The 20,432-nt window shown below is 38.0% G+C and overlaps 1 protein-coding gene across 4 annotated transcripts in view; it reads right to left on the bottom strand.

Annotated features, from left to right (window-relative positions):
- MAPK8 (mitogen-activated protein kinase 8) overlaps positions 1-18,946 on the bottom strand; it is a 91,845-nt gene extending 72,899 nt beyond the window's left edge. For 3 of the 4 annotated variants that reach the window (XM_031460992.2, XM_031460996.2, XM_031460995.2), the window contains exon 1: positions 18,795-18,946. The gene's annotated coding sequence lies outside the window, so the exon portion shown is untranslated. The remainder of the gene's footprint in view (positions 1-18,794) is intronic. The other variant, XM_064487955.1, reaches the window with a different exon arrangement.
- Positions 18,947-20,432: the final 1,486 nt, after the last annotated feature.

A 20,432-nucleotide genomic window follows, 5' to 3' on the forward strand; every position in this document is an offset into this window, starting at 1 on the left:
ACCTTAAGGAACCAGCAGGCCTTAGTATTTACAAGGAGGGAGAGAATAAGAAGAAAAGGATTCCAGGAAATAGAATGCAGTGGACTCCATGTTAACCTATCAAAGGATGGAACTTAGAATTCTGATCTAAGAACCTAGGATTTCCACTAAATTACGTTCTTCTTATAAAATAATCATCCCTATACAGTGAAAGCAGGAACTATGTACATCAATAAATTCATTACAAATATTTATCTCTCTGTACCTTCTGAAGTGTTCTCACTTACTCTCTTTTGATTTTATAACACCACAAAATACAGTACTTTAAAATTCATACTCTAAATGGATTTAATAAACTTTAAAAAAAATGAGACCTCAATCTTTTTGGACCTTATCACTATTCATGAAAATGTTTGTCTCTTGGACAAAAATAATTGCAGCAAAGGGCCAATAACTCAGAGCAATGCAATACAAAGCTTTGAATTCTTCTAATTAGGAATCTCAAAACTCTATTACTTAAATAACTGGTGCCTGCACACCAAGGCATTATGGTAGTACAAGTGCCACCCATTATGCTGTAATTAACATGAGAAGAAGGGGAACATGGTGCTGAATCACAAACAACTCTTCTGCTTAACTAGCGGAGGAAAGGCAGCACAAAGCCAGTGACTAAAGCTCAGACTCTGGAGCAGATTGTCTGGATTCAGATTCTGGCCCCATCATCCTGGGCAATTTACTTAAGTTCACCTGCCTCAATTCCCCCATTAGTAAAATGGAGGAGAGAGTAGAATAATAAATAATACAACCTACAAGGTTGTTAGAAGGATTAAATTGTGGGTTTATATTTGTAAAGTGCTGGCACACAGTAAATATTTGTTAAAGAAAAAGTAACAAACCCCTGAAGTTCAAACACTTTAAAAATAAATGATGAAATAATTGTAGAGATGCAGAAAAGCCAAATCAGATCATTCAGAATACTGTATACTCAATTTTCTAGCTCCTTAAAAGGGTATAGCAGTATGGTGTTCAATTATCTCTCATACAGCAGGAGTCCAAACTGCCAAAGGACAAATCACCTTCAGAGACCTCATAGAAGACTATGGCTCTATGTTTATGTCCAGATAAACTGAACCGAAAAATGTTCTGTTTTTGAAGTAAGGAAGGATACCCTGAGTACTAGCATTGACAGGAGGCCTCAGCTGTTCTACAGACTACCAGAAAAAAGCAAAAAGGCAGACAGATCCTGTGAGGCATATCGGTTCAAAACTTGAATGAAAGAAATGAACAATCATATAAAATTAAGACGGAAACTAATTTTCTAAAGAAATGGAGTGTTCCAGGTTGAGGCAGGATAAGTTCAAGCTGAAACACAGACATCGTATTTGGCCAGGAAGCCGGGAAGCACTCAATGGACATTCAGGTCAGATCAAACTGTCAGAGTAGTCACCTAAAGAAATTCCCACTGGCCAAATCTGGGACAATTTGAGTATTAAAGAGAATACTGACACCTAAAACAAGCAAAAGAAAAAATAACAAGGATCAGAGCAGAAATCAATAGAATTGAAAATAAGACAACAGAGGAAAAAACTCAACAAAAACCAAAGCTGTTTTTTTGGAAAATATAAACAAAATCGATAAACACATAGCTAGATTAAGAAAGGAAAAAAGAGAGAAGACACAAATTACTAATATAAAAAATGTAAGAGGGATCATCTACTAATTGCATATACATTAAAAGGATAATAAAGGACTATTATGAAAAACTCTGTACCCACAAATTTGATAACTGAAGTGAAATGGACCAATTCTGTGAAAGACATAATCTACCAAAATTCCTATAAAGAGAAATGGATAATCCGAATAGGTCTACACCTATTAAAGAAACTGAATCAGTAGTTATTAAACATCAATTAAAAACACCAAGACCAAATGGTTCACTTTTAAGTGAACATTTAAGAGAAAAAAAAAATCAATTGTCTATAATATCTTTCAGAAAACAGAAGCAGAGGAAACACTCCCTAACTTATTCTATGAGGGCAGCATTATCCTAATACCAAATCAGATACATTACAAGAAAACTATAGAGCAATATCTCTTACGAACACAGATGCAAAATTCTCAACAAAATATCTGTAATCAAATCTAACAATGAATAAAAAGAATTCTATACCACATCAAAGGGGGATTTATTTCAGGAATGCAAAGCTGGTTCTAAAATCTATAAATGCAACACATCACACCAAGAGGCTAAAGAAGAAACATCATATGATCATATCAATGGAAGAAGAAAAAGCATCTGATAAAATCTAATACCCATTCATGATAAAAACTCTCAGAAAACTATCTACCCCCTCCCCCTCAAAACACCCCCTATAGTTAACACACTTAATTGTAAGAAACTGGTTACTTTCCCTCTAAGTTCAGGAACAAGGTAATAACATGTCCTCTTTCACCACTCCTATTCCATATCATACTGGAAGTTCTAGCTATTCCAATATGACAACAAAAGAAAATAAAGGGTATAGAGATTGTGAAAGAAGTAAAATTGTTTGTTTGCAGATGACATGATTATATATGTAGAATTTTCCAAAGAATGGACAGAAAAACCTCCTTGTTGATAACAGCTGTTTCCACTTGGGTATGGATTAATAACTCTGATACTGCTATACACATATACATACTGGAATTGAACAATTAAGTGAATGGATGGTATATGGTGGGAGGCAGGTATCTCACTAGGAAATTCAGTGACCAATAAGGGGAGGATGCCAGAATGATTTATGTAGTAATGGATTAGAATGGAAGACAGTAAGAATTCATGTGTGCTTTAATATAGACATAGATGGTTACACACAAAAATATTTGTAGACATGTATATAGACAAATATTTATATACATGTGGGTTAATATATACATATTCATTTCTTTGCTCTGTCTGCCAAGAGTGCCTAAAAGAAACCACATTCCAGAAACAATAAGCACATCTAGCACCTCCATCTTGGTTTCTAACACCATTCTCCAATAAAAGAACACAGGGCTCCTTGGAGAAATGGCTAATTCTAGGTCTGGGGCAGAAAATGTACAAGATGAGCTTGGAGCATCTTGTAGTGCCAGAAAGTAAGGATGTCCTCAGAAACAAATAACACCAACTCTGATGTAGGTATGTCAAAGGGGCACGGGAGCCAACTAAAAGATCTCTTAATAGCCAAAGGTGGAACAATCTGAACAAAATAAAATAAAGTAGTACTGGATTACAACCCAAGGTTTAAAGTAAGTATTCATACATCCATAGTGATATTAATGATGGAATAAATTAATAAATGGGAAAAGAGAGAGAGTTCTCATGCAGGATTCCAAATAATTAATACATTCTACTCTCAAGGAGGGAGCATTTAATTCCTCATTCTTCAAGTGTAGGCTGCACACAGTGACTTCTTCCAAACAGTACAGTAGGGAAAGGGGTTAGAGGAGAGATCTGACAAATACTATCTCAGCCAGGTGATCAATGTCAACATCAACAGTTGTGAATTATGGTATGCACTCTTGACATTACATGATGAAAATGGCACTTTACCTTTGTGATCTTCCTCCCCCAAATCCATAACCCTAGTCTAAATATAAGAAAAACATCAAATTCCAATAAAGAGGCATCCCACAAAATGCCTGTACGGTGCTCCTCAAAACTGTGAGGGTCACTAAAAATCTCAAGAAATGTCTGAAAAACTCAAAGCCAAGAAGATTCTGAGGAAACATGACAACTAAATGTAATGAGGTTATCTTGGATGGGATACGTGAAAGAGAAAAAGGACATTAGGTAAAAGCCAAGGAAAGTGGAGAAAACTATGGACTTTAGCCAATAATAATTCATCAATATTAGTTCACTAATTATAACAAATGTACCATACTAATGTAGGCTACTGATAACAGAAGAAACAGGGTACAGAGTATATAGGAACTCTCTGTAACATATTATCATTTTTTTTGTAAACCTGAAATTTGTAAAAAATAAAGTCTACTTTAAAAAGGGACAGTGACTAAATAATGATAACCACCCCTCAAACAAAAATCTCTGTAATACCAAGAGAGAGAGAAAGAGAAATAAAATTTTTTGACATCTTTGGAGATGACCAGTCACCCATTTTCAGAGTTGAAATTGAGTTCAGAGTTTCAGAGCTGAAAGAATTCTCAGAGTTAGAGTTGATACATCAAAGGGAAATAAGCATTTCCCTCATTTTTTCAGGAAGGACTGTAGTTTAATCTCAGTTGACATGGGAGAGGTCTTTTATAGGGAGGACTGTTAGCTGATAGATCCAGAAGGATGACAGGGTTAGAAAAGCACCACTTTACAAGCCCAAATGAATTAACTGGTTTAGACAAGGTTTATCAACATATGCTAAAAACATCAGGTAAAAGGCTGCTGGGAACAGAATATTTGCAGGGAACTAAAATATCACCTCACCGATCAACTGCTGATTGCAAAGTGGGGGAACCATCTTTATTATGGACAGATCTAGTGAATACCACTTTAACCAAATGATCACATTTCAGGTAGATAACCTGATGTGGTATGCCTTGTATCATGAATCAACATAACATACATAGAGTATCTAAGCCCCAAAACCTAAATATAATGCAACCTTTAGTTCCAACCCTCTGTTCTTAGGAAACACAGTGGCTAGAGAGAAAAGTTAAAGACCACAAGGAAACAATCAGACAAATCAAGAATGAGGGAACATTCTATAAAATGACCAGTCTGATCTCTTCAAGAAGCTACCATTGTGGGGTAGAAAAGTGGAGGTGGGGGCAACAGTAGTAAATTAAAAGTGACTAAAGTAACAACAATCAAATGTAATGCATGAACTTTGATTGAATTCTGGCTCAGGAAAACCCACTACAAACAACTGGAAAAACTTGAATACAGACTAAACATTAAGGGTTTTCCCTCCACCAAAGATGACATTTATAAGAGAATGTGTTTAACTTTAGGAGATGCTTTAGGGGTCAAAAGCAGCCAAAAAAAAAAAAAGCTCTATTAAGAGAGAAATAAACAAATATAACAAAATGTTAACTATCGTATCCAAGTGGTAGTATACAGGTGTCAATTGTCCTATTCTTTTCATTTGTCTGTTATGTTTGAACATTCTTAATAAAAGCTGAGGGTGATGTGGAAGAATACAGTCATTAAAAAAAAAAAAAAAAAAAAAAAGCTGGCTAAATGATCAGTTGCAAACCACCGGAAGACAGTAATAGCAATTTCTTCGGACAGGTATAGCAAGGAAACACAGGTTTTAAACCAGTCCCTATGACACATACACTACATACATAAACACTAGAAAAGGAGGGGCATGAAAGAGATAGAATCAGTTTAAGAAACAATTCCTATCTTCTAAAGTTTAAAATATCAACCAAAACTCTACTGATAAAATCACCTAAGACTGAACACCTCCAATATCCCATTTTTTTAAGAAGAAAAAAGGGACTAAAAAAGAGAGAGCTCCCTCTTCAACTACAATGGTTGAAGAGTGATAAAAGTTTTGTAACTTTGAAATTTTAGAAATATATGAGTGAGTTGGAGGATGAAGAACATAAAGAACTCATGAAGACCATAAATTAATTTACATACATAAAAATACATGTGAAGATAGAACACGAAATCAAAATCAGCAACATTTCATGTCTTATATTAATAATGGGTTTCATAGAATTAAATTCTCTCTGCAACCTCTTACTTTACTAGTGCCTGTGCTGTAGGCATATACCGCTACAACCATTAAGTCCGGTCCCAACGTCAACCCCTCCATATAATGACTTAAAAAGTTATCCTGGGGTTTCTCTGTGGGACAAATTCTAAAATTTTACTCAATATAACCGAGTAGATACTTCTTATTGCCTCCTCCACACTATCTAGGATTCTCCAGCCTTACAACTATGACAATATCTTGCCAACAAATATATGTATGCCTGCCATTTCTCATTCCTGATCGACATGAAAATGTTACCTTATCTTTAACCCCCCCAAACTTTGCAAAAATGTCATTTTCAACTGCCATTTGTTTACCTTTTTCTACTCTTAATCTTATTTTCCTTTCTCTAATAATTGCTATAATGTATATACAATGACTATATATTGTATATATAATGACAATGGTACTCAAACTCTCACTTTGAGAAAAAACTAAAACCATATACAACATTCCCTTATAATGGTTAACTAGGTACTTCAGACCAATTCTTATACTGAGAGCAAAGGAAAAACCTGGACATCCCCTTTCCCCAAGCAAAATTAGAAAAACAAACATAAAATACCTCTTTGAAGGCATCAGACTGCTAAAAGGGCAGTAAAAAAAGCATGGAGGCTAAGATCTGGGAGAGTAAGGACATCATCAGAGGTGAGCCAAACATCTGGGGGCCATTTTCTCAGGAAGCATCTGCCAATTCCGTAAGGGTGGCTGAGAAGCCGAGCTAAACTTGCCAGATTTGCAAGGCTGGTGGGGATCAGGTGTTAATTATTAGAGGTAAGGAACCAACAAAGTACAGGGATAGAGAAACAGGGGGCTGATAACATCCCTGGTTTTATGTTGAGACCCCAAAGGATCATATCCTAGGATTAAAGAAAAAAGAAAATAGATCAGCCTTTGCAGACTCTGGAGAGCTCAGCTTTGAAACACTTTAGTCTCTGACTGGATTAAGATGATCCTTAAATTATCTCTATAATTTTTCATACATAATGTCTTAATTAAAAAATCCAGGTATAGGAGACTAAGACAGTATGCTAAAAAATTAAGTGACACAAAAGCCTACAGGAAAACACTTACAGAGGATCAAGATAATAGTTATCCAATACAGACATGCTTAATATATTCCTTTTTTTCTTTTTTTAACCAAGAGCCATGAAAGACTGGCCCTGTTTCAAAATTTCAAATCATACTTTATTTCCTAATCCTTAAATTCGATCTGATTGATTTTTGAGGAATTCCCACAGCTGTTCTAAAGCCTCCTTTGGTCCACATACATCCAAAAAGAACACAACACCCACTAAAGTAAGAAAAATCAGTCCTCCAATCTAAAAGGAGTTCACATGCCCACAGACAGGCCCTCGAACTCGCTCTACTGGTACAATCCCCAAGAGGAAGCACATCCCCATTAAGTTGCCACCAGAGAGTGAACTGTTGCAGGAAGCCACCATAACTCAAATGACAAGTTTTCAAGCATTTTACATCACAACCATTACATATACACCTCTGTGTGTATCTATATGTAATGAATTGAAACACAAATTTCAAAAAGCAATTCTTAGCTCCAGTAAGCAAGTTAGAGTGATTGACAGAAGGATAGACATGTAGATTAATGGAGTAAAACTGAGAGTCCAAGGGGGATAAAACCCATTAAAAACAAACAAGAATGGTAAGAGAGTTCAATAAGAAAGCACAGTACAGTTGACTCTTGAACCTCCCGTGCAATTGAAAATCTAGGATTACATTTATGGTCGGCCCTCTTTAATCCACATCCACATCCTTGGATTCAACCAACTTTGGATCATGTAGTACTGCAGTATGTATTTGTTGAAAAAAATATGCATATAAATGGACTTACACAGTTCAAACCTAGGTTGTTCAAGGGTCAATAGTATTTTCAACCAATAGTGCTGGGACAACTATATACCCATATGCAAAAGAATGAAGTCAGGTCCCTTCTCACATCACACACAGATTAACTCAAAATGAATCACAGACTTAAATATAAGAGCTAAAACTATAAAACTCTTCACGATCTCTTTACAAGTTATCTTCACAATCTTCAGTTAGGCAGTGATCTCGAAGATACAACACCAAAAGCACAAGCAACAAAGAAAAAATAGATGAACTGGATTTCAATAAAATTAAAATCTTTAGTGCTCCAAATGATAACATTAAGAAACTGAAAAGACAACCCCCAAAATAGGAGAAAATATTTCTGAAATACTTGATAAGTTCTTGTATCTAGACTATATAAAGAATACTTACACCACAATAAAAAGATAAATAACCCAATTTTTAAAATGAGCAAAGGGTTTGAATGAATATTTCTCCTAACATATACAAAGCACGTGAAAGATGACCAATATCATTAGCCATTAGAGAAATGGGAATCAAAATTACAGTAAGATACCACTTCAAACCCATTAAGGATGGCTGTATCAACAGACAGACAATAACAAAAGCATCAACAGGATGTAGACAAACTGGAACCTTTCATACCTTGCTGGTGGATATGTAAAATGATGCCGCCACCCTGAAGAACAGTTTGGCAGTTCCTCAACATGTTAAACGTGGGATTACCCACGTGACCAGCAATTCCAATCCTAGTGATATACCCAAGAGGACTGAAAACATACATCAAACAGGAACTTGTGCCTGAATGTTCAGCATTACTTATTATAGCCAAATGCCCATCAACTGAAGAGTGGATAAATAACATGGGCTATATCTATACAAACGAATATTAATTATATCATAGAAAGTAATAAAGTACTGATACATGCTACAAGATGAATGAATCTTGAAAACATTACGCTAAGTGAAATAAGCAGTCACAAAAGATCACATATACATCCTATATGATGCCCAGAAAAGGCAAATCTATGATAGAGACAAAGCAGAAGATCAGTAGTTACTTGGGGCTGGGGCTGGGACTGGGGCAGGGTTTATGGGTGTAGGTGTGTGTATGTGCACATGAAGGAATGGGAAGTAGAGTTGTTAGAAACTCTAACAAGCAGAGTTTCTTTTGGGAGTGACAAAAAATGTCCTAAAATTAATTTGTGGTGATAGCTGCATTACTCCATGAATATATGAGAAAGACTTTGAACTGTATTCTTCAAATAGGTGAACTGTAATGATATGGGAATTAAATCTCAATAAAGATGTTAAAAAATTTTAGCGCCTTGTTACTTGTGATACACTGTGATATTTTCCATTGCATTTCATTTAAAAATGTAATCTCTTAAATTCATTCTACAATCCACAAATGGGCCATGACAGGCAATTTAAAAAAACACTGCCACAGAGTCCTCTAACAGTACAGCTGGCCACCTTCTCCCACCTATGAGCAGGATTAATCCCCTCAAACCTCACATCCCAGAAAAAGTCCCACTCTTCCTGGTCATCTATTATTTTCTGAGTTGTCATTGCCACACTGCTATGTATATCCTCATTTTCCCCAATTCCACAACCCCCCCCTAAATACTTTACTGGGCCTTCTGAAATTCCTAATTTGTGACAAGCAAACAGCCAATTTATGTTACCTTTACTATTCCTTATCATTGTCTACCCTCCCTCCAATTCTCCCTCACTGAGGACATTAGCAACTGGTACATAGTAGGTACCCTTACTCTGAGCTTCACCATTTACTAACTTCATCATTCATGCAGACTGACTGACGTCTTTAATACTTCAGCCCTTTAATTCATTGCCCTCCTCATTTCCACAGAATTTCTCTTCTATTCCACCTCAGGAGCCCACTCCCAAGGCTACCCTAGATATTATCATTGTCAGAAGTTGTTATATCTCTGTCTGCCATTATCTCTATTTCAAGCATCCTACCTGACCACCACATTCAATCCTTCTGGTTCTCTTACTTCATCCAACCACCACCCGCAACAATTCTAATTGAAATTTCCAATACATTGATGCTACCCCTTCCTTACTATCCGTCCTGACTTCACTTCCTTTCTTGTCCATGTTAGATTTCATGATTCATTACCACCCCTCTAAGCATTCCCTTTAAAGAGCCCTAATTTCCCTTGTTCCCTTTCCTTTTATTTTAAATTTTTAATATAAAATATTCTTAAAGTATAGTTAATTTACAATATTATGTTAGTTTCAGGTGTGCAGCATGGTAATTCAGAATTTTTAAAGATTATACTCCATTAAAAGTTATTATAAGATAATGGCTATAATTCCCTGTGCTACGTAAGATATCCTTCTTGCTTATCTATTTTATACACAGAAGTTTTTAATCTCTTAAATCCCATACCCTTGTCTCGCCCCTCTGCCTTTCCTTCCCCGCCACTGGTAACCACTAGTTTGTTTTCTATATCTGAGAGTCTGTTTCTGTTTTGCTATATATACTCATTTGTTTTTTTCACATATAAGTGATATCACACAGTATTTGTCTTTCTCTGACTTATTTCACTAAGCATAATATTCTCTAGTTCCATTTATGTTGCTGAATGGCAGAATTTCATTCTTTCATGCTGATCTAGTTTTATGTGTCAACTTGGCTACAGTTCTTCTATTCAATCAAATACTAATCTAAGTGTTGCTGTGAAGGTATTTTGTAGATATGGTTAACATCCACAATCAGTTGACTTTAAGCAGAGGAGATTATCCTCAATAGTGTTGGTGAGCCTCATCCAATCAGTTGAAAGGCCTTAAGAGCACAACTGAGGTTTTCCTGAGGAAGACAAAATTCTGCTTCAAGACTGCAGCATCAGTTCCTGTCCAAGAGTTTCTTGCCAGCCTGCCCTACAGATTTCCAACTTGTCAGCACCCATAATTGTGTAAGCAAATGCCTTGAAATTTCTTTATATACACATATGTACATACATATTTCCTAGTGATTCTGTTTCTCTGGAGACTCTGACTGATACACTTGACAAAACCTCACCCCAGAGAAACTGAAACATTTGTCTTATCTTTGCTTATATTTAACCAGTTAAATAATGCTGGGTGGGGGGAAAAAAAATCACAAAACCAGGCTAACAGATACCACTTTAAATTCAAGACTTTCTAATGCTTAAATGGTCAATCAATACTTCTTAAAAAACTGTTTTAAACACCCCCATTCCCCTCCCACCTCATACCAATGAGAAAACAGAAAGCAGGAGAGAAGATGAAAGCCAAGAAGATAAACTTTCATCTTTCAGCAACCAAATTTCCTTGGAAGAACACACAGCTTTTCTGCATTCCCTATTTGATGCAAGACATCTTTCTAACAAAGGCCAATCTCTCTACTAGTGCTCTCCACCTCCTTTCCCACATATTCTCCTTTTTATTCACTGAACCCTACATTTTTCTTTACCTACCAACCTACTTCTCTGTTCCACTTCATTAGAGAAATACCATCTGCAAATTCTCATATAATCTGGAATTAGGGAAAGATTTGCTAATCTTTCCCTAATTAGAAGTCAACAACCAGAAGGACTGGGAAGCTTAACTACTGAGGAAAAAAAAATTTCAGCATGACAAAACCATCACAAGCAAATTTAAAAAGCAAACAGTAAACTAGAAAAAGTATTTCCAAAAAAATAGCACAGAGCTATTTTCCCTAAATATAAATCCTACAAATCTAAAAAACAAAACAAAACAAAAAAAAAAACAAAACAGTAACAAAGCAACAGAAAAATAGGCAAAGGTATGGATAGTTCACAATAAAAATACCAACAGTCCTTAAAAGACAAAAGATGTTTAACCTCATTCATACTGGTAATGAGAAAAGCAGCAGGCATCCTTACACAGTGCTGGTGGAATGCTGGAACAATCTCTACAGATAGCACTTAGGCAATATCTATCAAAATTATAAATGCACATACACTCTGACCTAGCAATTCCACTTCCGGAAGTGTATTCTACACATTTCTATACAAGGGGGAAATTATGTATGCACAAAGTAATCCGTTGCACCATGGTTTTTGATAGCAAAAGACTGAAAACAACCTAAATGTACCTCAAAAAGGGGCTACATAAGAATGTTACACCTGTATAATGGTATTACTGATTAAATTTTTGAGTCTTCCCAAAATTCTTATATTGAAGCCCTGACCCCTAGGTAATAACCTAGGTAATCAGGTTTATAAGAGGTCATGATAGAGCCCCTATAATGGGATTAGTGTCATAAAAAGAGGAAGAGAGAGCAGAGCACTCTTTCTCCATATGAAGTCACAGTGAGAAAGTGACATCTGAAAGTCAGAAGAGTCCTCACCAGGAACCAAATCTCCTGGCACCTTGATCTTAAACTTTCCAGCCTCTAGAGCTGTGAAAAATAAATGTCTGTTTTTCAAGCCACCCAGTCTATGGTATTTTGTTATAGCAGCCCAAGCTAAGACAAATGGTATACCATGAAGGTGTTTAAAAAAAAAAAAAGAATAAACATGCTATTTATGTACTAATAAGACTAATATGAAATCATCTCTAGGCTATACTGTTAAGTTAAAAACAAAAGGTGAAAGATAATGTGCATGGTATGCAACTTAAAGAAAAAACAGGGGAGGCACAGGACATATACACATAAGATACACAATCCTTCACTGTCAGTTCTGAAATCCATAAAGCTTTGAGAAATACAAGTTTATTGTAAATTTAGTACAAACCTATTTGGTGTCAAACCTGACCAAAAATTCCACAAGACAATCTGCAATTTTTATTTATCCTTGCTGTACTATATTTATGCTTTCAATACAGAAATCTTAATGTGTTTGATTATAGGATGTAACCCCTCCTCCTGCTAGGGTTTCTGGATAGTAGAGTAGATGCGCTACATTACCTTTCTACAGTCCCCTCATCCCCCACCCCCCAAAAAACCCAAAACTTAATTCTGAAATACTTCTGGACCAAAGGTTTTGGAAAGGAATTATACATCTGTATTTACTTGCACACACATAAACTATCTTTGAAAGGAAACTTAACACTGTTTCCATGCAAAGGAATGAGGTGGCTGGGCTGCACAGGGTACAAAGGAAATTTTTCACTGTATACCTTTTTAAATCTTTGAAATCTGAATCAGTAAATATACCACTTAGTCAAAAGATAAATAAAATGTAAATAAAATAAAATCACTGAAAATTTAAAATTTTTAACAGAACAGACAAAGCAAGATGCTTTGGTTTTTTATTTAACTGAAAACTGACCCTTTCTTAAATCACAGGGAAATCTGTACAGTGATGGCTTTCCTTTATCTCACTTTTGGTTGACCCAAATGGCATCTGAGAGAGAATCCCCCTCTCAGGAGCAAGGCAGAGAATGGTGTACTTCCATTCCCATTAACAGCTTTTAGGAAATAGCAACCTCCCAATGTTTTTGATACATCATGCCAAGCAAAGCACGTGTGCTTGACTGTTTTTCTCTTCTAGTGTCCCCAGAAATATGACGGGGCTTAGGCCTCTCAGCAACAGGAAGCAGTGAAGCTCACACTTCTCAATATCAGAGAAAGGCTTAAGAAAGTGCTCCCAGCAAAAATTTTGCCTTCGGTTTTCAGAAAGCTTCAACATAGTAGAGTGGGAGGACTCCAGTTAATATTTGACTAGCATCTTTTCTACTACCTGATTTTCATACTTTTCATACACTTATTTTGATACCCTGTTGTGTTTTCCAAAATGGATCTGAGATGACTATAAGGTTTGCATTTTCTTCTGACTTAGATTTTGACTAATCTGTACCACACTCTCAACTTTAACCAGAAATGAGGAGAGACGACATCTTGCTTTCTGTGGTTTATCTAGTGAGCATTACTTTAAAAGGCAGAGCTAGAAATGTATATGGTTCAGAAGTCCCCAAATGCCCCAACATCCGGCTCTAAGCCTGATAACTAAAGAAATTCCCAATGAAATGCCTAACAATACTTGGTTTCTTGTATTAGGACATAAATGCACTTATGTTTGTTCTTATCTCCCATCAAGTTATACTCAGTGAAAATAGAGCCTGACTTCTACTTCCTGTGGCCCCCATATCACTTAATACCTGTTTTGGTATAGAGTGGTTTCTCAATAAATACTACCTGTGCAAAACCAGCATCATCTCCTAGTTGCTGTCCTCAAGGAGGAGCAAGAAATTTAATGTACCGATATAACCACAGAAACACTACTCAGAAAACTTAGAAAAACACAGAAAAGAAAGATAATAATTCCTAATGCTACTTAATAATCTCTAGAAAATGCTTAATGAACTGTTGTGGTTACCTGATCTCTAACAAATCTGCAGTCTTCACGTAGTCAAAGATCTCAGTAAGATCAAATTTAAAAGATATGACAGTATTCCATTTTCTTCAAATGTGGGTACATGATAAAGCTATTCTCAGCTCTTGGATTCCCATTCCCTTAGATATCTGCCAAACTAAACCTAGGAAAGCTCAGGCAATTCTCTGCAATGGGAAAGGTAAATGTGGCAAAACAACATTGTATCAGAGAATGTGGTAAATTTTCCCTTTAGTATTTGCTTTTGGAACATTTCCCACTTTTTAGGCAGAGAGGATTACTAGTCCAAATGTTAAAATCATTTCAGTCAATTCAGATTAGATAAGATGATCAAATTTTAACTAAACCCCCAGAGATGCAGAGGGAAAGAAAAAAAAACTAATGTATTCTGGAGAATTTGAATGTATACTGTACATCAAAGTGGTTTTAAATTTACTTGGCATTTAGCATTTGTTCCAAGTTAAAAAAAAAAGTAAGTGACAACAATAGCTAAAATTTCTTTAATACATACATTTAGTGTTCCAGGTACTGTACATGCAGTACCTTGATATAAACCTCACAGCCCTATGAGAGTATGTGCTATCATCACTCTCATCTGATAGATAATAAAACAGGCCCAAAGATGTTACATAACCAGAACGAGCCTATGCCATATAGTTAGGTAGATTTGGAGCATGGATTGAACTCAAGGCTGACCCTAAAGTCCATGCTAGCAACTTTAACTAAGTTTGGGCACCTTAACTTTCTAAAGAATTGGCAGATTTTAACCAAACCTAATGCACTACCAAAGAGGAACAGGAGACACAGACATATATTTGTGCTATATTTGCTATATCTGTGATATAATCCACCACCCTGAAAAAGAATGGCAATTAGTAAGTTTTCTAAAAGTCTTTATACACATATATACTCACATATAATTTTAAAAACTAGATTTCAATGAAATTTGGCCTGCCCAGAGAATTGGGATAGGCTTTTGTGCATTTGGGGGAAGGCCTCTCATAATCTTTTAGAAGAACATAAATTCACTCTTTAGATATGCCTTAAGTTCCATCCCTGATCATAAGCTTCCTGAGGCTAATATACTCTTCATTTTCACATTTTCCACTAAGTCTCTGAGAGCACTAAGTTTCGTTAGTAAGTATGGCACTGTGTAATGAATAAAATCTACCATCCAAAGAACTCATGTTAACTTACAGTGAAGCTTTTTATTTGATTTGTAAGTATAGGTATTACAGAAAATATCTGACTTAATTTTCTCTGCTTCTGTAAATTATAAAAATCTAATTTTCATTTGCTGTTCTTGACACAGGATTCTGCTATCACCCAAGAAGAACTCTTTTTACCCCAGTATGTTTTCTGAAGAACCACCTATCTGAGGAATAATCTATTAAAAAATTTAAAAAGAGAGTTCCAAAAGCCTTTACAGTTCTAAATCCAAAAAGGTAAGCCACTTGTCTATGGCTTTAGAGCTTGTTGATGACAAAGTCCAGATGACAGCAATGAGAAGTGAACCCACGTCTGATTCCTGGATAGGTCTATTTCCACCTATTACCCTGAAATGACAGGACAGTTTATCTTAATACTCCTGTCACCTTTTAGATAATAAAAGTTTGTTGACTCAGAACTCATTTCTGAAATCAAAGTTCAAGTTAATCCACATTAGAAGCAAGAAGACGAAGCTGCTGAATGTTCATGTAAGGAGCTCATGACTAAGACAATAAGCATCACAGCTCACAGAAACAGGCAAATGATTCATATCTAAAGCTATGTGGCTATAATGACTTCCTTGCACTACATGAATCAGAATGGCTACTATCCATACCACTGACCTGACCAGAGACCTCTAGAGAGCTGGCATCTTAGTATCAGGCATTATTTTATACACGTGCAACAAAGCATCTCAACTATCTAGATGACTCAAATATGTCAAAATGGAACTCACTGACAAAGTGAGACAGTAAGAATCAGGTGTCTATTCAACAACCTCTTAATTGCCACTAGGATAGTTTGTGACTAGTGACTTAACAAATTATTTCAAGTTGTTTCACTGAGGATGAGTATCATCACAAAGTTATTTCCATAATATTAGGCATCGAGCAAATATTTAAGATTCTAACTTCATTAATTTCGGTAAAATTTATTCTTAAACTAATTTCCTCTCCCAGTGGCTTTTCTCCCAGGGTTTAAAGGAATATGAAGGCTATCGCTTCCTAGTCTGCCAGGACACTTAAAGGGAGCTCTTTTCAAACTCATTAATGGAATATGCTTACTAAAAGAATCAGTGCTACCTTTTCCTTTAAAGATAATGTAGAGTGGAATGGGGGGTGACTGCTAATGGGTGTGGGATTTCTTCTTGGAGTGATGAAAATGTCCTGGAATTAGATAGTGGTGATCAGTGCATAACTTTGTGACTATATTAAAAACCACTGATGCACACTCTAAAAGGGTAAATTTATAGTATGTGAATAATGTCTTGAAAAAGCTGTTATTTTTGAAAACCAACAGAATTTAGAAAACAAAGCAAAAAAAAAAAAAAAAAACAAAAAAAAAAACCCCTCTGGTTTGATATGTATATACAGCCTGACTGAAAACTTTGTATCAGTAACTCTTACTGGAATCTCACATACCTTAACTAGGTAGAGCAATAAAAGTTTAGTATCTCGAGATTTTCATCCCTTATCTTAATAATGTATTATTTTATTTCTTTATTTGTACTCTAAATCAGAGAATGATAAGCTCACCTGAAATTCTTTCACATCCAAAACAAATGCTAAAACATACTAAGCAGTGAGTAGAAAAGAGATGTAATGTGGATAAATTAGTATTATTTTGAGTTTTAGGCCCACATGCCTCACCAACAGTATTAGTAAAGGAAGAATTTAAAATTAAACATTTCTAACAAACACTTCTAAAATGATATTAGAAAATAAACATTTCTAATAAAACTTTCACGCCATTTATTTCCTTTGTTCTAACTTTTCCACTTAAAGGAGTATTCAGAAACTTTTCAAGTAATATTCACAAAAGGACAAATGCAATTATTTTAGACCCCTATTGAAGTATTCTGTGTGCGTGTCTCTGTATGTATATAAGTCACACAGAGACACACACACATATAGAAAAAATTTTAGACAAGGTTTAATTTTAGGATAGTCAATGATTTAGAAGTGATAGGAAAAAAACCGATATTGAAGTGGTTCAAAAGCAGCTACTCTCAAGACCGATAATACGAACTGATCATTTAGCGGCAGGGAAGACAGTTTGCATGAGGCTTCCAAAACCTTACAGAGAACATCAAATGCTTTTTCTTTTTCTTTTTTTTTTTTTTTTTAATAAAGGCCTGAGTTCAAATATTATCAATCGTAAAGAACTTTTCATCCATCTGATTTTTACTGAACACAGCATATTCCAGACTAGGTGCTGGAGACACAGATCCAAGACAAACTTGTCCTCAAGGAAGTCCCATTTTGATTGCTTGTTTATGTCAGGTACACGAAACATGTTCACTTATAGCATCTGATCCCCTAGGCTTAACCCACAGCAGGAGATTCTGAAGTAAACATTACAAATGACTGTAAAGAAATATATAAAAGCTGTTGCACGTTTAGATCAAATTTAACTCTATTTACTAATATGTGTAACATTACACTAGAAGTTCCAGGTGCACTACTAAAAAACAGTAAAATGACACAGAGTGTAAATATACCTTCGTTAACACACATAATTTATACAATCGTCTTACTTAAAGATACATCTATCTTATTTCAGTCAGAGTATCTTCGTTCATTAAAGGATGTTTCTCTTTACCCTCAAACTCTGGGTATAGTACTGAACAGTTGCTGAATGAATGAATGAATGAAATAAACAGATGTTCTAATTACCAAGGAGGTACTCGCTTAATGCTTATCTCAAAACACAATGGAGTGACAGACCAGAATTCAATTGGAAAGATCACTGAATCTCAGAGGTAAAAATAGTAACCATTGGACATTGATACCGTGCAGTCAACGTGTTATTAAGTTCACAGTAAACATATGATGGGAAACTTTCAGAAATTAAAATGAAACATGTTCATCACAATACTTTAAAATAGACTTGGTTCCACCACCTAAGGGTTGGGAACACAAACGCAAGACAAAGAGACGGGAGAGTAGGGTGAAACAGTCAAAAGGTCACCATCGAGTGACCCTCAAGAGAAATGCGCGCTGACCACTGAAGCTCGCGCCGAGCTTGACGGACACCTCCCGTCGAAGCCACGGGCCCCGGCTCTCCCTCGCGGCCCGGAGCTGAAGGCCACCCGAGCCCCTTTCGACGCCGCCGCCTGCGTTTGCCCAGAACATTAGCACAAAGAAACCACCGAGAAACAAAACACCGTCCCCGTGGGCGCCGGGCAGGCTTCGAGACCCGGCGATCAGAACGCTCTCCGCTGCTCCCCGCCGCCGGGAGAGGTAGCCAGGACGCGGCGGACCGCCAGGGCGCCTCAGTCCCGACCTTCCCCGAAGTGTTTCAGAACTTGCCACCCGCCCCCCGCTCCATTTTCCCCTCCCGACGTGGACGCGAGACCCGCGCAAGGAGGGCGCGCGAGGACCGACGGGCGGAGCTGGGGCGACGGGCGCGGGGGGGTGGCGGCCAGGGCGCGCCGGAGTCCTGCAGCCCCACGCCCCCTGGCCTTCCCCCGCTTCCCCGGCCGCTATTGTTCCCGCGCCGCCCCCGCCGGCCGAGCGCCCCCCGCCTGCCGCGCGCTCCCGGCCCCACTCCCGGGAGGGGGTCACGGCTGAGGAGAGGCGGCGGCGGTGGCGGCGGCACAATAACATAAACACTGCGGGGCCGCCGGCCGCCCCGGCCCTGCGGCACCCGCCGCACTCACCCGGCAGTGCAGCGAACGACGACAGGAAAGCCCTGCGGCGGGGACCGGCGCCGTCCCGGCGGTGGCCGCGGCCGTTACCCAGCCTTGCTCGCGGCTCCGCACTCCGGGCCGCGTCGTCCGGCCTCCGCCGCTCCGCTGAGTAACAGGGACGCGGGCCGTCACCGCGCACGCCCGCCCACGTCATCGCGCAGGGCCCCGCCCCCGCGCTTTGCGAGCGGCCCGAGGGGCGGGGCAGCCCCGGGGCCCGGATTGTGGGGGCGGGCCCTCAGTCCGGAGGCGGGGCTACTTTAGGGGACCGGTAGGATTTGCTGGGGTCGCCCGAAGGCGCAGCTGCCAGGAGAGCCTCTGAGAGCCGCGTGTGAGGGGCGTGGCGGGGAGCCGAAGGGGTGGGGCCCTCCTCCTGGCACGTGGCGGTGTGTGGCCTGAGCGCCCCGTTTGTGTATAAGGGCGGTCAGCTAGTCCGCGCCAAAGCCTCAGGGGCTCCTCTCCCCAGGATTTAAAGGTCAGGTGCACTTAGATCAGACCCCCCCGGGGAGCAGGCACCCCGGCCAGGGCACACACCTGAGAGACGAAGAACTCTTTACCTTGACCGGCAGTGCGTTCCAGTCTGAGGACACCTGCTACGGGCCCAGCAATCCACAAGCTAGTAGTCTCTTCAACCGCCTGGTAAAAGCTGCCTCCTGTTTTCCCGAAATCCACTTCCTACAAGATTCCATGCATTACCCTATTTGTCTCTGGGCCCCACAAGGCGTGTAGATGTTAGTTATAGAAGTGACAAATTGGCAAGCCCTTAAATATCCAGCAATGAGTGGAAAGATGTCTAAATTACATACATGCTTGCAATAGAATCCATTTTAGCAATTTAAATGCCATTTGATCAAGAGATTCTTAACAACATAGGAAAATGTTCATTATACATCATTAAAAGAGAAGCAAGTCTATATATAGTCTATATGTAGAGAATGATCCTACTTATGTATTATGTATACATAGAAAGAGCCTGGAAAGAAACGTGCCGAATTATTTTAACGGTAGTTCATCATTGGACTGTGACTAGGTTCTCTTTTATACTTTGAGTATTTTTCCGTAGTTTACAAACTATATTCATCATCAGAAAAAGTGTATTACTTTAATAATGAATAATCCATATTTGTTGAGTAAATGAGTGAATTCAGATAGGCTATCTTCCACATCATGTCCAGTGATTCTGAAATGAAACATAAATGTGAACATTCATTCATTCTCTCCCCAATTCCTCCTTTCTTCTCAGGCTTCTTTATTTCCTTCCTTCCCTTATTTCTCAGATAAATATGTATTACATGTCCATTCTGTGCCAGGTACTGTGCTAGCACTGGCAATACGATGAAGCTTACAGATTTAATCACTATAATATAGAAATAATAACAGTAAACCTGCAAAATGATCACCACATTATAATACAAACTGATATGGATACCCAGTGTTATGGAACTAATTGATGGAATTAAGAAAGGCAGGAAAGCCTTCCTTGGGGAATTGCCTCTTGAACTGAGAATAGATTTAACTAGGCAGAAAATATTTCAGACAGACGTAACAGTGTGCAAGGGTCCTGTGGTAATGTGGAGCATGGCAGATTAGAGAAATTGAGGACAGATCAGT

Source organism: Camelus dromedarius, chromosome 8 (genome assembly GCF_036321535.1).
Source record: "Camelus dromedarius isolate mCamDro1 chromosome 8, mCamDro1.pat, whole genome shotgun sequence".
Classification (NCBI taxonomy): domain Eukaryota; kingdom Metazoa; phylum Chordata; class Mammalia; order Artiodactyla; family Camelidae; genus Camelus; species Camelus dromedarius.